The sequence below is a fragment of the Babylonia areolata genome, chromosome 31, assembly GCF_041734735.1.
Source record: "Babylonia areolata isolate BAREFJ2019XMU chromosome 31, ASM4173473v1, whole genome shotgun sequence".
In the NCBI taxonomy this organism is placed as follows: Eukaryota; Metazoa; Mollusca; class Gastropoda; order Neogastropoda; family Buccinidae; genus Babylonia; species Babylonia areolata.
In genome coordinates this window covers 12928306-12945729 of record NC_134906.1, presented here as the reverse complement: position 1 = coordinate 12945729, position 17424 = coordinate 12928306, and positions in this window count along the sequence as shown.

Sequence of the window (17424 nt, the reverse complement as noted above, 5' to 3'; positions counted from 1 at the left end):
ATCTTCTTCTTCTTCTTCTTCTTCTTCTTCTTCTTCTTCTTCTCTGTCTTTATTCTTCCAATAGTCATCGACTGATTCCAGACTGTCACACATCGGAGTAGACGTTGTTAAAAGCATTAGAAAGTAAACTTTAGAAGCGATGCATTGGTTTCGTAGTTTTTCTAAGTGAAAAGGAAGGTTTTGTGAAATGGAATTTTTTCTCTGACTAATAAAAAGTTGAAGAGCAAACCAGAAGGCAAGGGAGCGGCGTTCAGTGGTTTTCTGTGTGTTCGTTCCCTGCTGCTTCTGCTCTCTGCTTGGTGTCATCCCTGCCCTCCTTTTTTGTTCGTCCGCATCTCTCCCCTTCCGTCCTTCTCTCAGTCTTTGTCTCTGTGTCTGTCTGTCTGTGTGTCCATCTGTCTGCCTACCTGTCTCTAGTCATCTACATTAGTCGCTCTGTGTGTGTTAGTATGTGTGTGTGTGAAGCTTTTTGTATGTCTCTCTCTTGCTATCCATAATTATCTGTTTCGCTGTCTCTCTCTCTCCCCCCCTCTCTCTCTCTCTCTCTCCCTTTTTCTCTCTCTCTCTCCCTCTCATTTTCTCTCTCTTTCTGTCTCTCTCTAGCTTTTTGCATGTCTCTCTCTTGCTCTGTCCATATCTGTTTCGCTGTCTCTCCGCCCCCTCTCTCTCTCCCCTCTCTCTCTCTCCTCCTCCTTCTCTCTCTCTCTCTTTCTCTCTGCTTATCAACCCACAGTGACAGATTGCCATGATACGGACCAGCTGATCTTGTCTTGAGCTAAATAAAGATTGCTACTGCAAGCATCAACAGCTGCTTAACCGCACGACTGCTGCTGACGAGAAAGCTCATCAAGTGAAGGGCTGTCACCTCACTGAGGAAGAACAGGGGGTTACAGGTATTTTTGTATTTGTATTTCTTTTTATCACAACAGATTTCTCTGTGTGAAATTCGGGCTGCTCTCCCCAGGGAGAGCGCGTCGCCATACTACAGCGCCACCCATTTTTTTTGTATTTTTTCCTGTGTGGAGTTTTAATTGTTTTTCCTATCGAACTGGATTTTTTCTACAGAATTTTGCCAGGAACAACCCTTTTGTTGCCGTGTGTTGTTTTACGTGCGCTAAGTGCATGCTAGCACACGGGACCTCGGTTTAGCGTCTCATCCGAATGACTAGCGTCCAGACCACCACTCAAGGTCTAGTGGAGGGGGAGAAAATTTCGGGGGCTGTGTCGTGATTCGAACCAGCGCGCTCAAATTCTCTCGCTTCCTAGGCGGACGCGTTACCTCTAGGCCATCACTGCACTGATGAGGCTGTTGGTCACCATTCTTCCGCATTCCACTCTTCTGTTGTTGTTTATTTGTTTTTCAGTAAAACCAGTTACATCTCTCAAATGTGCACAAGAAGTATTTCTTGCATTTCATATTCATGGAACACTGATTTCATTTGACCAATGGTCAGGCACCTAGGTTGTTGGTGGGGTTTTTTGTTGTTGTTGTTATTGTTTGTTTGTTTTATACTTCATCAGCATAGGTGTTTGAATTACTATGTTTATAATAATGCTAATAATGAATCTATCAAGCAATCCTTAGCCCATGCAATGAACTCAAACAAAGTCTGCACAGAATTATGTATTCTATCAATGATTATCTAAAACCTCTTACATATGTAACATGGAACCCAAAATACCTAACCCTAGATCCTTACCCTAGATGATTTTTTTTTTCCAGAAACACTGCAGGCACACATTTTCACAATCATTCTCTCCGATGTTTAACTGATTAAAGTACTTCTGTTCATTTTGTTATGAAATGGGAACAGTATAATTCATATCACTTAACAAAAGTTATCCTCTTTATCTGAAGAACTGTGATAAAAACACAGATTCTTTGTATCTTTTTATTCGATCAATCACCAGAAAACTGATTAGCTTTATCCCCATAATGAGCAAAATTTGTAGGATTACAGAAAAACAAAATGTAATATGATAAAACTATGTGAACAAAATAACCAAACAAACCAAACAACAACCACCAAAAACAACAAAAAGCAACAAAGAATAAGAATTTTTGTTATCTGCGTAAAGCAGAACGGAAGAATCAAGTGTTCTTTGTCTGAACGTAATAATTGACTTTTATCTCAAGCACTTCAAAACGTGAAATGCTTCAAACTTAATTTTAAAAAATCAATCACAATAAGTTCATGGTCTGATTTTCCAGAAGTTGTGTGCTGTAAAACCTGACTGTTCGAATTAGATTCTGCAAAACGATAAGCACGTAAGGACGATCCAACGATTTTTCCCCCACACTTTGTCAAATGAACTGATAATCTACATCATTTCGTGATATAAAAAAAATCACCTGACACCACGAGCCAGCATCAAGGTAATTGAAAGGGATTATTTTCTACTTTGAACATTGTCCTTTGGAACTTTTGATGCAACAAGTCTTCAACTGAAAGCAGACTTATCGAACAACATGATTTGACTTGTTTCGAAATCTTACGCCGGTGTAACAGGCTAGACTTTACCCTGTCCAGAGTATACCCCCATAGAAACTGGCCTTATCCAGAGTATACCTCCGTATGAAGTGGACTAGTCCAGAATATACCCCCGTATCAACTGGTGAATGCCAGAATATATCCCGGGCATAACTAGCCTAGGCTACTTTATATCCCACCCTCACCCCCCTCTCTCTCTTTTTCTCTTAGATACATTTATATTCACGCACACACCTCAGACTCGCTGATGACACTGATGGACTGGCCGGGAAAGAAAACGAACTGGCAAGCCTGGTCAGTCAGCTTGACACAGCCTCCACAAACTATGGAATGGAACTGAGTGCCGAGAAGACCAAGCTCATGACAAACGACTATGGTTCCATCACAGCAGACATCTCAGTCCATGGACAGAAGCTTGAAACAGTGCAGTAGTTCAAATACCTCGGGACAATCATCAGTGACCAAGGATCAAGACCAGAAATCCTTGCAAGAGCTGCACAGACTATGACTGCACTCTCCAAACTGAAGACCATATGAAGGGATAACAACATCTCCATGCAGCACAAGGTCAGAGTCTTGCGTGCATTGGTATTCTCTATATTCATGTACGAATGCGAGACGTGGACGCTTACAGCTGAACTGCAGAGGAAGATAAAGGCACTAGAACTGAGATGCTATCGCACCATCCTTGGCATCTCATGCATGGACCAGATCACCAACGACCAGGTACGTAGTACCATCCAGCAGTACATTGGCCCTCACGAAGACCTCCTCACAACAGGGAAAAAAAGAAAGCTGTGATGTCATCGATCTGATGGCCTTGCAAAGACCGTTCTACAAGTAACCGTGGAAGGAGGACGGAAGAGGGGAAGACAGAAGAAAAAGTGGAACAACAACATGGAGGAGTGGGCAGGGAAAGCGTTCGCAGAGACTCAGGCACTGACACAACGGCAAGGAAAGGAAGAAACTGGTGGAAATCTCATCAGGACGGCGCCCCGACGATTCCAACAGGAGATAAGGGCAAGGCAAGGCAAATTGAAGGAAGGAAGGAATTTTTGTTTAATGTCCCGTCACACATATCGGTGATTGAAGACATTTTGTAAAAGTATTTATGAATACATCTGAGTATTATCGGTTAGAAGGGGTGGGAGATGTGGATGAATGGAGGGTTTGGGGAAACTGGGCAAATGAGGGTAAAAATGTGGGTGAAATTTGAAAGAAAAACAAAACAAACAAACAAACAAACAAACAAAAAAAACCCTCTAAATACAGTTACAGGAAATTACTTAAAGGACTTCGTAAAAGAGAAGTCGTTAAACTGACAAGCGAAACAACTGATAATGAATGCAAAAAGTCAAAAACATCAACGTTCTCAGTCACTTGTGAAGACACACTTTCGTGTACAAAAGGCTTCATCAAGCTACAGTGAAAAATTATATGCTCAATTGTCAGGTTATAAAAGCATATACACTTGACATTAGAACAATACTTGGTCCGTAATGAATTTGATAATAGTCTGAGAGCTAAGCTCAGAATTGGTCTGCGAATCGGACCAAAGTCTGAGAGAGTCAACTGACGAGGTTTTAGACTTGAATTCAAGCACCTATAAAAGTCTCTTTCTAGTATATTGCTTATTTCCTTGTATGACAATGGGCAATATACTTTTATACTATCTATATGATTTTTTGCTCCCCTTTTTGCTGCCCTATCTGCTTGGTCGTTATAACGGAATCCAGTGTGGGATGGTATCCAACAAAAATCAACATTTGTACCCTTCACAAATAGGGAGTGCAATAAATACCTAATTTCAAAAAATAAATCTTCTCTTTGATTATTCTCAAAAAGGAGCAAACCTTTTAAGACAGATTGAGAATCAACACAAAATAGGATATTACTTATTATGATTGGTATATCAACAAGATGAGTTAAAGCCATAAGGATGGCCACCAATTCAGCTGTAAAAATTGAATGTCCCTTACCTAAATAATATGATTTTTCTGTTTTTAGGTCAGGAATGACAAAAGCACATCCTGCACTGCTATCATCCAGGACCGAGCCATCAGTGTAAACTTTTAAATGATAATCAAAATTTTCTTCTAATTCAATTCTGACAGATGCTGCTATTATATGTGGAGATTCTCCTTTTGTTGTGTCAGAAGCACATATGTTGACGTTTGCTTTTGTTAACTCCCAGGGAGGGACAGGTGGCACCAGAACACGAGGTGCCATATCATGCAAATCAATGTCTGAAGAATTTAAAATATCTGACACATATGTGCGAATGGTTTGTAGATTTGAATTATTTTGTGCAATTTTTGGAAAATCAATATCAGACCTAATATTTAATTCCTCAAAATCATCCACTGCTGTACATCTCACAATATATTTAGCAGAACTTAATTTTCTGATTTCATCTAGTGGTAGAATACCCGCAAGCTTATAGGCTTCTGAGGTCTTAGTATGCACAGGTACCCCTAAAGCCAGTTTCACAGCTTTACTGTCAATTATTCGCAGCTTCTTTAGGAACGTCGGCGGGGCAGAAAAGAAAATTTCTTGACCGTAGGTCAATCTTGATCTTACGAGAGATGTCGCTAAATGTAAAAGAATTTTGGAGTCTTGTCCCCAAGGAGAGTGACTTACAATTTTTAAGAAATTTAAACTTTTAACTGCTTTAGTCACCATTGAATCAATGTGTTTCTTCCAGTTTAGTTTTGAAGTAAATAGGATCCCAAGAAATTTGATTTCCGACTTGAAAAATATTTCACGTCCTCCTAAAAAAAAACGAGGTAGTTTGCTGGGATTATAACCATTATTAAAGAGGATCAAATGTGTTTTTTCTACAGAAAACTCAAAACCATTAGATTGCATATAGCTACTCAGTCTATCGAGTTCACCCTGAAAATGTTTCTGTACACAATTTATGTAATGTAGGCTTGTCCTTTTCCTCAAGGATGTCTGAATCCATATAGCAATATCATCAGCATATTGAGCCAGCTTGGTAGATGATGAAAAACATGTATGTAAATCATAAAGCATAATGTTGAACAACAATGGAGAAATAATGGAACCCTGCGGGATTCCCATGTTTATAGGCCTAGAGGTTGATAAAGTTACTCCCACTTTTGCCACTATATATCTCCCACTTAAAAAGGATTTAACATAGTCATAAACATGACCCGACAGACCAATTTGTTTCAGCTTAAATAACAGTCTGCTATGCCACACTCGGTCATAAGCTTTAGTAAGATCGAAGAAGGACGCAAGGATACTTTTTCGCTTAGAAAACTGTTTTTTAATTTGGGTAGTGAGACGGGTCAGATGATCAATTGTAGATCTTCCTTTCCGGAATCCAGTTTGAGCTGACGGAATTATGTTATTTTTGTCACAGTAATACACCATTCTAATATTTACAATTTTCTCCATGACTTTCCCAACGTGGGAGGTAACCGAAATAGGTCTATAACTCGAAGCTTCTGTTCGAGGTTTACTCTGTTTTAATACAGGAATTACAATGGAAGTTTTCCATACCTCAGGGATTTGTCCACATTCCCAGCACTTTTGAAATAATGTATGTAATATAATCAACCAGTTTTCTGGCAAATGGTTTAACATGGTGTAAGATACTACATCCTTACCAACTGACACATTTTTGTTACTCAACAAATGAATAGCGTTCTTTACCTCATGTAAAGTTATTGCCGAATTGATTGTATTATCATTTTGTGGGGTAGGATCTCTATATTTGTCACTGATTTCTTCTTCCTCTCTTAAAGTCTTTTGTTTAGTTGACAAACTATCTACACTGCCTGTTTTAGAATACATACAAACAAATTCTTCAGCCTTCTCTTGAGGGGACAGAAACTCTTTATCTTTTGTTTTAATAGGATAGTCTTGGAGAACAATGCCTGATTTCATTTCTTTCATTTTGGCCCACACTTTCTTCATATCCTTATGGTCAGATACTTCATTCAAACAGAATTGTGACCAGTATTGTCGTTTTTCTCGGGCTATGATTCTATTCGCCTTGATTTTTGTGTAACACATTTCTTTATGAGCGGCTTCTTTTACATCTTCATCACGTACTTTTCTGAGTTTCAACCATGTTAGGTATGCTAGTTTCTTTGTATTTACAGCCTCCGCACATGCATCATTCCACCAAACATTTCCAGAAAAAATGTCACTCCTCTTTGAACCTTTTTTGGGAATTGCTATTTCAGCAGCTCCAATAATTGATTTTTGAAAGTTGTTATAAAAAACATTTAAATCTTCACAAAAAATTTCACTTTCAGAAATGTTCGTAAGATAGTTTTGAAATGTTTCCCAGTTTGCATATTTGTAATTGAATTTTGGGATTTCGTCTTCTCCGCTGTATTTAGATATATTACAATCCTTAAAAGACAGTGTGATTGGCACATGATCACTGCCTAGTGGATCATCCCCAGTATCCCACTGTACTGTTAAAGCTAGAGATGGTGATATGAAGGTTAGGTCAAGTGCCGATGCTCTATGATGAGCCACATCTGGGATACGTGTAATCCTCCCATCGTTAAGTAAATGCAACGATGAATCAACAATATTTTCAACAAAGTCAGGATGAGATATTATTTGACAATCACTATCCCAGAAGGGAGCATGGGAATTAAAATCTCCCCCGACGATCCATCTTTCTTTTGAGCAATTTAATGTTCGCAACCAATTTGTATTTTGCTTACTTGGACCTTTGGGATAGTAGACTGACGCAAAATGTATGATTTGATTATTAGAGACATGCAATTTTACAAACGTAGCTGACATCTTTTCAGTATAGTTTGAAATAGGAGATGGATGGACACTTGCGTAATTCAAACCACATTGTACGTAAATAGCTGTACTAATCTTGTCAGAATCCTCGCTTATATGATAAACCGGAGGATAATAATAACCTTTCAGATTCGGTAACTTATTTTTAGTAACATTCAATGACTGAAAAAGGAGAATATGATGAGAATTTTCAAAAAGGTAAGCACGCAGATTATCAATATTTGTACTCAAAGAGCGGGAGTTCCATTGCAAGACTGATAGATTCCTACATGTTATTTGCAACTTCTTAGTCATTTATCAGCTAGAAGGAATCGTAGAAAAAAATATCATTAGATAATGAGATATCCGAATTTAAAACTAAGATAATGATAGATAAAGGGCCTTATACTATCAAAATACAAGGTGATGAGGTGTTCTTCATGTAGACAATGTGATGACTGATTTGATGCAATGTTAGGTAGTTAACAAGCTGTAGTTTCATCTCCTCGGATGACGACGTAAAAAGGTCTTTATATAGACCAGTCGTTGTCTCCGCTGATGACGACCTCTGGTAGTCATACAGTCCAGGTGTTGTCTCCCCAGATGGTGACGTCTGGTGGTCGTCATGCAGACTTGGTGATGACTGCTTAGATCGTGATGTTATGTATTCATGTGGACTAAGTGATGACTGTTCTGATGATGACGGCAGGTGGTGGTCATGTGTATCAGGAGTTGTCTCCCCAGTTGGCGCCGTCAGGTGGTCGTCATGTAGATTATGTAATGTCTGCTGAGGTGATGCTGTTGGAAGGCTTTCATGTATACCCGATGATGTCTTTACAGATGACGACGTCAGGTGGTCATCGTGTAGAACACGTGAAGCATTTTCAGATGATGATGTCATATGGTCATTGTGGAGAACAGGTGATGGCTCCTCTGATGACGATTTCAGAAGGTATTCATGTAGATCAAGTGATGTCTCCTCCGATGACAATGTCAGATGACCGTCTTGCAAACCAGATGATGTCTCCTTAGGTGACAATGTCGGGTGGTCGTCATGTAGAATAGGTAATGTCTCCTCAGATGATGATGGCAGGTGGTTGTTGTGAAGATCAGGTTTTGTTGCAGATGACAAATGGACGTCATGTAGACCGGAAGTTTTACGTTCTGATGATACCGTGTAATCATCATATACATTTTTCAACATTAATTTTCCATCAAAGACCTCAGTCTGTGTTGACACACTGTCATAATGTACATCTGTCTGTGTAGACTTGGAACACAGTTTATGATAAGCTTTAACAACTTCTGCATATGATTTCTTTTTTTCGCACACATTTTGATTCGTATTCAACCTTGCCTGTCGAAGTGCTTCTTGAAATGATATGTAAGTTTTAGATTTCAGTTTATTCGCTTCTCTTGCGACGATTTTGGCCGGACATCCATGGAAAGCAGCTGAATGGTCTCCCTTGCAGTTCCAACAAAACCTTTCAGCAGTACATTTGTCTCGAGAATGAGACGACTGTCCACATCTGCTGCATCGATGAGTATTGCTGGAACAATATTTTTTAGTGTGATGTAACAATTGACAAAAAGTACATCTTACAACTGGAGAACAATATGGATATATTTTTTAATGGACATTTTCAAAGCTTAGTTTTTCTGGAAGGTCATGAAGTTTGAATGTTATCACTGTCGCTGGTCTCCCGTTTTTCAGATGGATTTTCCGACTGTCGCTCACAATAGGTATAGTGGAAAGAAAGCTGGTGTCAACTTCTCGGAAAACTATTCCCACTGTTTTCGGGTCAGGTTTTGAAGCTAAGACAGAAATGCCCGCGATGCTTTTCGTCTGTAACAACTTTTTACGTTGTCTCTCGTTTTTACACTGGACGTAAAAACTATTATTTCTCAGTTTTGTTACAGATTCCACCTCTCCAACTACAGACTGGATGGCTTTTTTATGGTAATGTGGATATAAATGTCGCAACTGAAGAGAGTCATTTCCCGAATCTTTTAATAAAACAAGAAACCGTTCTTCTGTGTTTAACTGATCAGGTGAATTGATATATCAATGAAGGGTGTGAATATTGTCATTGATGATTTAACGATTCGAAATTTTCAGACAATTTTGGACAAAATCAAAATACCCTATGGCCAAAGCAGTTCCCTATGGGACTCGGTTTTTTTATTTTAACAGGTTCAGACTGGAAATTATCAACAATGACAGACTGGAATCGATCAGTGAGATAAGATTTGAACAATGCCATTGATGCCAAATGTCAAATGCGTGCAGCATATATAGACCTAACAATGTCCTTTTAAGACATCAGGCTTCGACCTCCTTACTTTGAGAGTTGAGTAAAGCTCAATCAATTATTTGTATCAGTCTCTCTATTTTTCTCCTTCCCGGCAAACCGGCTTTCAATATAACGTCAATTTAGATAAGACATCATTTCCTCTGGCTATGACGTCATTATGACGATTTTTTTTTTTTTTTTTTTTTTTCTCTCTATATCCGCCGCCATTGTCTAATCACAGCAGACGAGTCGTGAAACCAGTCAGCCAATTTGACGCGAGTTTGCGGTAAGCTTTGCAGAAATGCTTGTATGAGTGCGTGCGTGTGCGCGCGCGTGTGTGTGTGTGTGTGTGTGCGTGTGTGTGTTTTTGTGTGTGTGTTTTTTTTAAGAAGAAAAAAAGTCGTACTGATCAGGCAAAAGGCTTATAAAGCCTAAAAGCCGTGACACATGATACGATATGTATGATAGGATAATTATGTGGGGGCTGATTTTTATTCTGTTTCCTTTATCTGCTTTCTTTTTTGGTGTGGGCTCTATCCTCTTTACTTATTTATTTATTTGGTTTATTTTGCAATTTAAATGTGACTGATTTTATATACATGAAATAAGACATTACATAACGTATCATTTCTCATTTGCCTCCATGACCAAACACAATAAAAATTCGTTTTATAAGGTCCCATAATTTAGGACGCTAAAACAGGACATAAAAATATCATATCATATCATACCATATATCATGTGTCACGGCTTTTAGGCTTTATCAGCCTTTTGCCTGATCATTGGGACTTCTTGTTTTTTTTCTTTTTCTTTTCTTTTTTTTATACTTTTTTTTAAAATAAGAGTGCGTAATTAGTAATGTTATGGCTAGCTTCCTATGGAGAAATTTACTTGGAAGCCATAATAATCCTTCCAATGTTTATGTAACAAATTCTTAAAATTCTTAAAATAAATTATTAAGTGTTCCTGCAGTGACAATGTTACTGGGCAGTGTAGTCTGTGACCAAGCTGCTGGGTGGCAGCGAAAATTCAGATTTTTTTTTGTTTGTTTGTTTGTTTAATAAAATAGGTGTTGGTTTTCACCTTTGTTTTATTTATTTTATTTACACACACACACACACACACACACACACACACACACACACACACACACACACACATTAGAGAGAAATATATATATATATCATTCATAATATGTGTGCGTGTGGCTGTGCGTGTGCAAGTGTGGGTGGATGGATGTATGTGTACGTGCTCGCGCGCGCGCGGGCGTCTGTGTGTGTGTGGGTGCATATATGTTGTATGAGGAAGGAAGGAAGGAAGGTCAGTCAGTGTGGGGAGGGGAGGGGGGGGGGGTCGGGCAGGTCAGTAAAACACGGCAGGAGGCAGGAGAGGGGTGGCTGAAGACTGACGAGCTGTGACGGGCAAATCACTGACACAACTGTTGTTATAAGCGCCTTAAATTAAATCGTTGATCCTCTTCGTGAGAACACTGGCGCACATGCAGATGATAGATGATCAAAATTAATGAGCACGTTTCAGATCTCCCGTTATCCATGTCAGCTTCGAATGGGGGGTCATGGCCAAACGCAAACACACACTAATTTTCTTTTCCCAGATATATATATATATATATATATATTATATATATATATATATATATTTTAAGGACATTGTCCAGCAAATTCCAACCATTGATTACCAATTTTTAACAGAATAAGATTGCCTTTCAGATAATTATTTCATAAAACGTAACAAAGAAGAAACATAAGTCCAGCGGGAATTTCTCACTTTTTTTTTCTTTTTCTTTTTTTTTATCAAAGTGGGAAATAAAGTTTGATCGTACAGGATTCGATACTGAGCATTCTTCAGGTGGTAGTGGTAGATGGAAAGTGGGGGTTTGGGGGGGCGGGGGGGGGGGGGTAAGGTTACCTGTATTCAGTGGTTTTACAGCTGCATATGCATACGACGGCAGATTTCAAAAATGTGTTAAAACTTTCTTGTCATTATATTTTCAGTTCTTTCATCAAACTTGAAAACGAGTGTACTCAGTCGTTCTCATATCAAACCCGGACTTGGCGCGACTTGTCGTTACCTATTGTTACAACAGATTTCTCTTTTAACCTTTTTTTTTCTGTCTGTTAGTGTACTGTCATATCAAAGTGGATTTTTCTACTGTTTAGCACGGGACGACTTTCTTTTTTTTTTTCTTTCTTTCTTTCTTTCTTTTTTTCCCCCCTTTTTTTACGTGCGCTAAGTACATGCTAAACAAGGGATCTCGGTCTATTGTCTGATCCGAAAGAATAGCACCCAGACCATCGCCCGATGTCCAGTGGGACGGGAAGAGTAGAAATCCTCGTCCGTATATCAAGGACTCGAACTCGCTCGCACACTTGCTGTCCGAGTCAGGCGTATTACCACTAGGTCACCGCTCCTCATTAGAATAGATTAGAATATGTCTTTATTACCGAGTGTACCGGGGTCACAAGGAATATTTGGGGGGGCGGGGGGGGGGGGGGGGGTAGTACATAACAAGATATGAACACAAATCGAAAATCACATACACAAACACAGATACAGTAGAAATTAGGATACATACAAGTGCATATCAATATAAAAACTTGTTCATACTCACACAATCACGCACTGCACACACACACACACACACACACACACACACACACACACACACACACACACACACACACACACACACACACACACACACACACACACACACACACACACACACACACACACACACACACACGTTTGAACAGAAGCTGCATGTCACATGTGGATGGGGCTGATGACTAGATCTTTTCAATCTTTAATAATGATGATACTACTACGACTACGACTACTACTACTACTACTACTAATAATAATAATAATGATAATAATAATAGGAAGAATAATAATCATGATAATAATGATGGCGATATTAATACGACTACAAATGATGATGATAACAATTCATTATCATTAAATCATTAACAATGGTAATATTATTACTACTACTACTGTCATTACTGTTATTACAATATTTACTGGCAAACTGCTACTTCCGCGAAGGGCAGAATTTTACAGAACTCGGTTCAGCTCACTGAGTTGCTCAAGGAGGCATCACTGCATTCCGCGGGACAAATCCATATACGCTACTAACACAACACGTACCTGCTTGAAGAAGATGCATGGCCAACAGCGTAACACTACAATTACCCAAACAGGTAAAGTCCTATTTTACCAACCTGAATTCAGGGACCTATTTTACCGGCAATTTTTTTGTGCACAGATGAAACGATATCACCATTAGCAGTTGCTGTAACCCGTTTTCAATGGTTTTCGACTCTTATTTTTAACGTTATTTCTCTCAGTTTTGATGCCGCAGATTCAGTCACTGAATTAACGTTAAGCTAACTTGTTTTTGCTGTTCCGCAAACCATGAAAATCGTCACACAATTTTTTTTTTTTTTCTTTTTTTTTTTTAACGGCTTACTACAACAAGCGTCGATTCGGGTTCATGTTATGGATCATTTCGCGTCGTGTTGTGCCCATCTCTTGATTACAAGGGTGATGATATGATGATGATATGGATACTTATATAGCGCCTATCCTCGGTCGGAGACCAAGCTCAAATCGCTTTACAAACTCCGGGTCATTTGCACAAGAGGCTGCCTCCCTAGGTAGAGCCGACTGACGGCTGTCATTGGGCGCTCATCATTCGTTTCCTGTGTCATTCAAATTTCAGGCATCCACGCATACACACTCAGACAGACATGTGACATTTTACGTGTTTGACCGTTTTGTTTAGTTTACCGCGCCATGTAGGCAGCCATACTCCGTTTTCGAGGTATGCATGCTGGGTATAATCGTGTTTCAATAATCACGGGCCACCGAACGCTGACATGGATTAACATGCATATTTGATCTTCTGCGTGCGTATACACACGAACTGGGGGTTCAGGAACTAGCAGGTCTGCACATATGTTGACCTGGGAGATTGGAAAAATCTCCACCCTATACCCAACAGGCGCCGTTACCGAGATTCGAACCTGGGACCCACAGATTGAAAATCCAACGCTTTAACCACTCGGCTATTGCGCCCGTCGACTACGGGTCGACTACAGTACACGCAACATGTCATTTCTCAAAAGCTTCCATTGCATAAACACGCAACAACAAGAAGAAATCGTTTAAATACGTGAAATAGTTTAGGACGCTATATTTTTGCCATTTTTACTTGTTTTATTAAACAGACTCCCCGTAGCGTCGGCGTGGACTTTCTGAACACTGAGATCCAACGCTCGCGGCCGGCCGGCCGGCCTGCCTGCCTGCACAGTGAGCAGTTCCAGTGCCAGACTTGAGAGACCCCGGCACCACTATGGGAAAGAAAACTACGGGCTCCGCCACCAGCACCTGGAAGGGTCCCCCATCCAGCGTCAGGCCTGACGTCAGCCACTTGTTGTCCCTAGAGCAGCAGCTGTGCCGAGACAGGACCTACGTCCGCCTCATCCCCCCGCTCGGGCCCGACACGCGCTACCTCCTCACCTCGCCCTCCCGGAAGCGCTCCTTCTACGATGTCACCCGCTGCGTGGAGTGGCCTCCCTTGGCTCAGCTGAAGGGCCGTCCTCGGCTTCTCCGCAGCGTCCTGTACGAGGAGAGGCTGCGGGACATCATGCACCGCATCACCAGGATGACCTACTCTCGGAGGGCCAAGCACCCTGAGCTGTTGAGGCCCCAGGACATGTATACGTGTTGTCCGCGGAAAGGGTTTTAAACACACACACACACACACACACACACACACACACACACACACACACACCTTCCCCGCACACACAAATTATGTAGAAGCGCAGTGTTTACTTTGCAGAATTCGCCTGTGTCGGTGTTTTTGAATGCAAATGCGTGTCAACATGCAAAGCACTTGTGTGCATATGATTGACATCAGTGGACATGTGGTGCATATGCATCTCAGCATTCAAAGCTGAAACACACACACACACACACACACACACACACACACACACACACGTGCGATGTTTGCAATATGGCCAAGTGGTTTTGAATGCAAATGGATGTGTGCACTGAAGTATGAGCAATGTAGGTGCACACACGCAAAAAACTCGTGTGCACATTTTATTTTATTCATGATGTGTTGATATCACATTGATAATGTGAACAATTACAAATGAGTGTAACAGTACTATGATACATAATTATTCTCGTGTGTGTGTGTGTGTATGTGTGATAGCTGATGGGAACGATGAAGATGGGCACGGCGTAAGCTTGATAACGACTACATGCCAATTGCTGGAAAACAAAAAAGCAATCAACTCCTAACACTAACAAGAGTTCGGGGGCTTGTTTGTTTGTTTGTTTTTTGTTATTGATCAGTGTTGCTTAACTTAATGACCCTAAAGATGGAGATGAATTAGCCAGAGAACAGAAGGGAGGGGAGAGAAAGAACAAACAGAGGCCACAGGAAAACAAAAAAGATGAAACAGCAAAACTGGAAAAAGAAAAGAACAATAAAGGAGGTTAAAAAAAAGAGAGAGAGAGAGAGAATCATCGATGCAGAATTAGTCTGTCAGGAGAAACGGTCTACCTCTCTCTCTCTCTCTCTCTCACACACACACACACACACTCACACACACACACACACACACACACACATAAATTTTTCATATGTGTTTTTTGGTGCTTTAGAGTATATAGATCACGAAAAATCATATTGACATAAAAAAATCTTGGGACTCACTGTCCCTTCTGGCTTAATTTTGAAGGGTACCCATCTCAGGTGCCGTGGCTGCTTTTCGTCGCTCCAAAACATTCCATGACTTTGGTGATCATCCGTGTCTTTGTTATTTGAGCTACGAGAATTTTCTTTATGTTTTTGTTGACAGTAATGCCTTCTGCACGATATGCAATAATCAGAACGACAATATATGCAATAAAGTGACCGCAGTGAAGCTACGTGTGTACCCACCACCTGTCACACGTTGCGAACTGTGAATTTGCCAAAGTATTTGCACTAAACCGTCTCTCTCGAAAACTGTGCAGCTTATTAGAAACAAAGTACACCACAGTTTCAAAGAACAGTCTCTTGTGATTCTTTTGAGCTATGCCACATCACCATTGGCCTATTTTGTTGTCCCCTGTCGCCGAGTTATCTCCCCTACCCCCTATTTGGCTACGACGCAAATTTAATTATTTACAAATTCAAACTGGTCTTTTTATTGAAAAAAAAAAAAGTTTATGTGCACTTTCCAAGTGTGAGCACATGTATGTGTGTGTGTGTGTGCTATCGGGAATGCTTTGGAAGAAGCCTCAAACGTGCTCAGCACACAGATCGCAGTAAATCCGACAACGCCATCTGTATTCCACACCTCAAGAGCATATCAAACGGAGCAACTATCAAGTTGCCATTTGGAAAAGGGCTCTCGAAACCACGTCTGATGTTCCAGCAGCAAGCAATGGACATGGATGGGTCGACGTTGATGGCACCTTGGAATCAATGTGGTCCGCAGAAGACGTCATCCTGCCCGCAGATATGGTTGACTTCCTTGTGGACTTTCCAGACTCTGACGACGAAGAAGAAGAAGCTGTCATATCCTACGTATCAGAAGAGTCGCTTTCTACTTGTGCCGAGGGAAGAATAATGAGATAGGGGGTAGGGGAGATAAACCGGCCACAGAGGACAGCAGAATAGGCCAATGGTGATGTGGCATAGCTCAAAAGAATCACAAGAAACTGTTCTTTGAAACTGTGGTGTATTTTGTTTCTAATAAGTTGCACAGTTTTCGAGAGAGACTGTTTATTGCAAATACTTTGGCAAATTCACAGTTCGCAACGTGTGACAGACGGTGGGTACACACGTAGCTTCACTGCGGTCACCTTATTGCATATATTGTCGTTCTGATTATTGCATATCGTGCAGAAGGCATTACTGTCAACAAAAACGTAAAGGAAATTCTCGTAGCTCAAATAACAAAGACACAAGTGATCACCAAACTCATGGAATGTTTTGGAGCGACAAAAAGCAGTCGCAGCACCTGAAATGGGTACCCTTCAAAATTAAGCCAGAACGGTGAGACCCAAGATTTTTTTAACATAATTTTTCGTGATCTATACACTCTTAAAGCACCAAAAAATACATGTGACAAATCTATTAAGGGGTGGGGGGTGGGGGGGGGGGTGAAAGGTGGACCATTTCTCCTCACCGAGTAAATTCACAGGAACAAGGAATACCATTTCTCACAGAAGAACACTATTTGGAACGGCCCAAGGGAGACAAACCAGTTAAATCTGATATGGCTGAAGAGCAGCAGCAATACATAACAATCACCATCTTTATCAATTGATCAAACAATGATTTCATTGTTTACTTACTCCCTTGTTTACAGAACAAAACAACACCTTTTTTTATTTATTTCTTTTTTGTAAGGGAAATGCAGAAATCACTTTCACTTAAATAGTTACAAAACTGACTGAGCTATGAAGATTTAAATGAAAGTGGGGGCAATTTTTCACTTACGAGGTACGGCGAAGGTTGATGTGGCTGGGGTTTGAGGGCATTGTGTGCCCCCGATCAGAGACCCGAAGCGCTACAGCGCTGGCTAGGTGGATTCTTCTGTTCATGGCTCGCTGGGTGGAGCCTTCAGTTCATGGTATCCGTGGTCACCCAAGGCAGAAAGGTCAAGGGGGAGAGGACAGACCCTGAAACAGTGATCCAGCAGCACGATCCCCGACCCCCGGAGCTAAGAGGGCATTGATGACGAGTATATTCTTGCAGCGTTTCCCGGCATAACCCACGGAACACTGATGTGGATTGCGGAGATCTCAGGTGGCAGCATTGC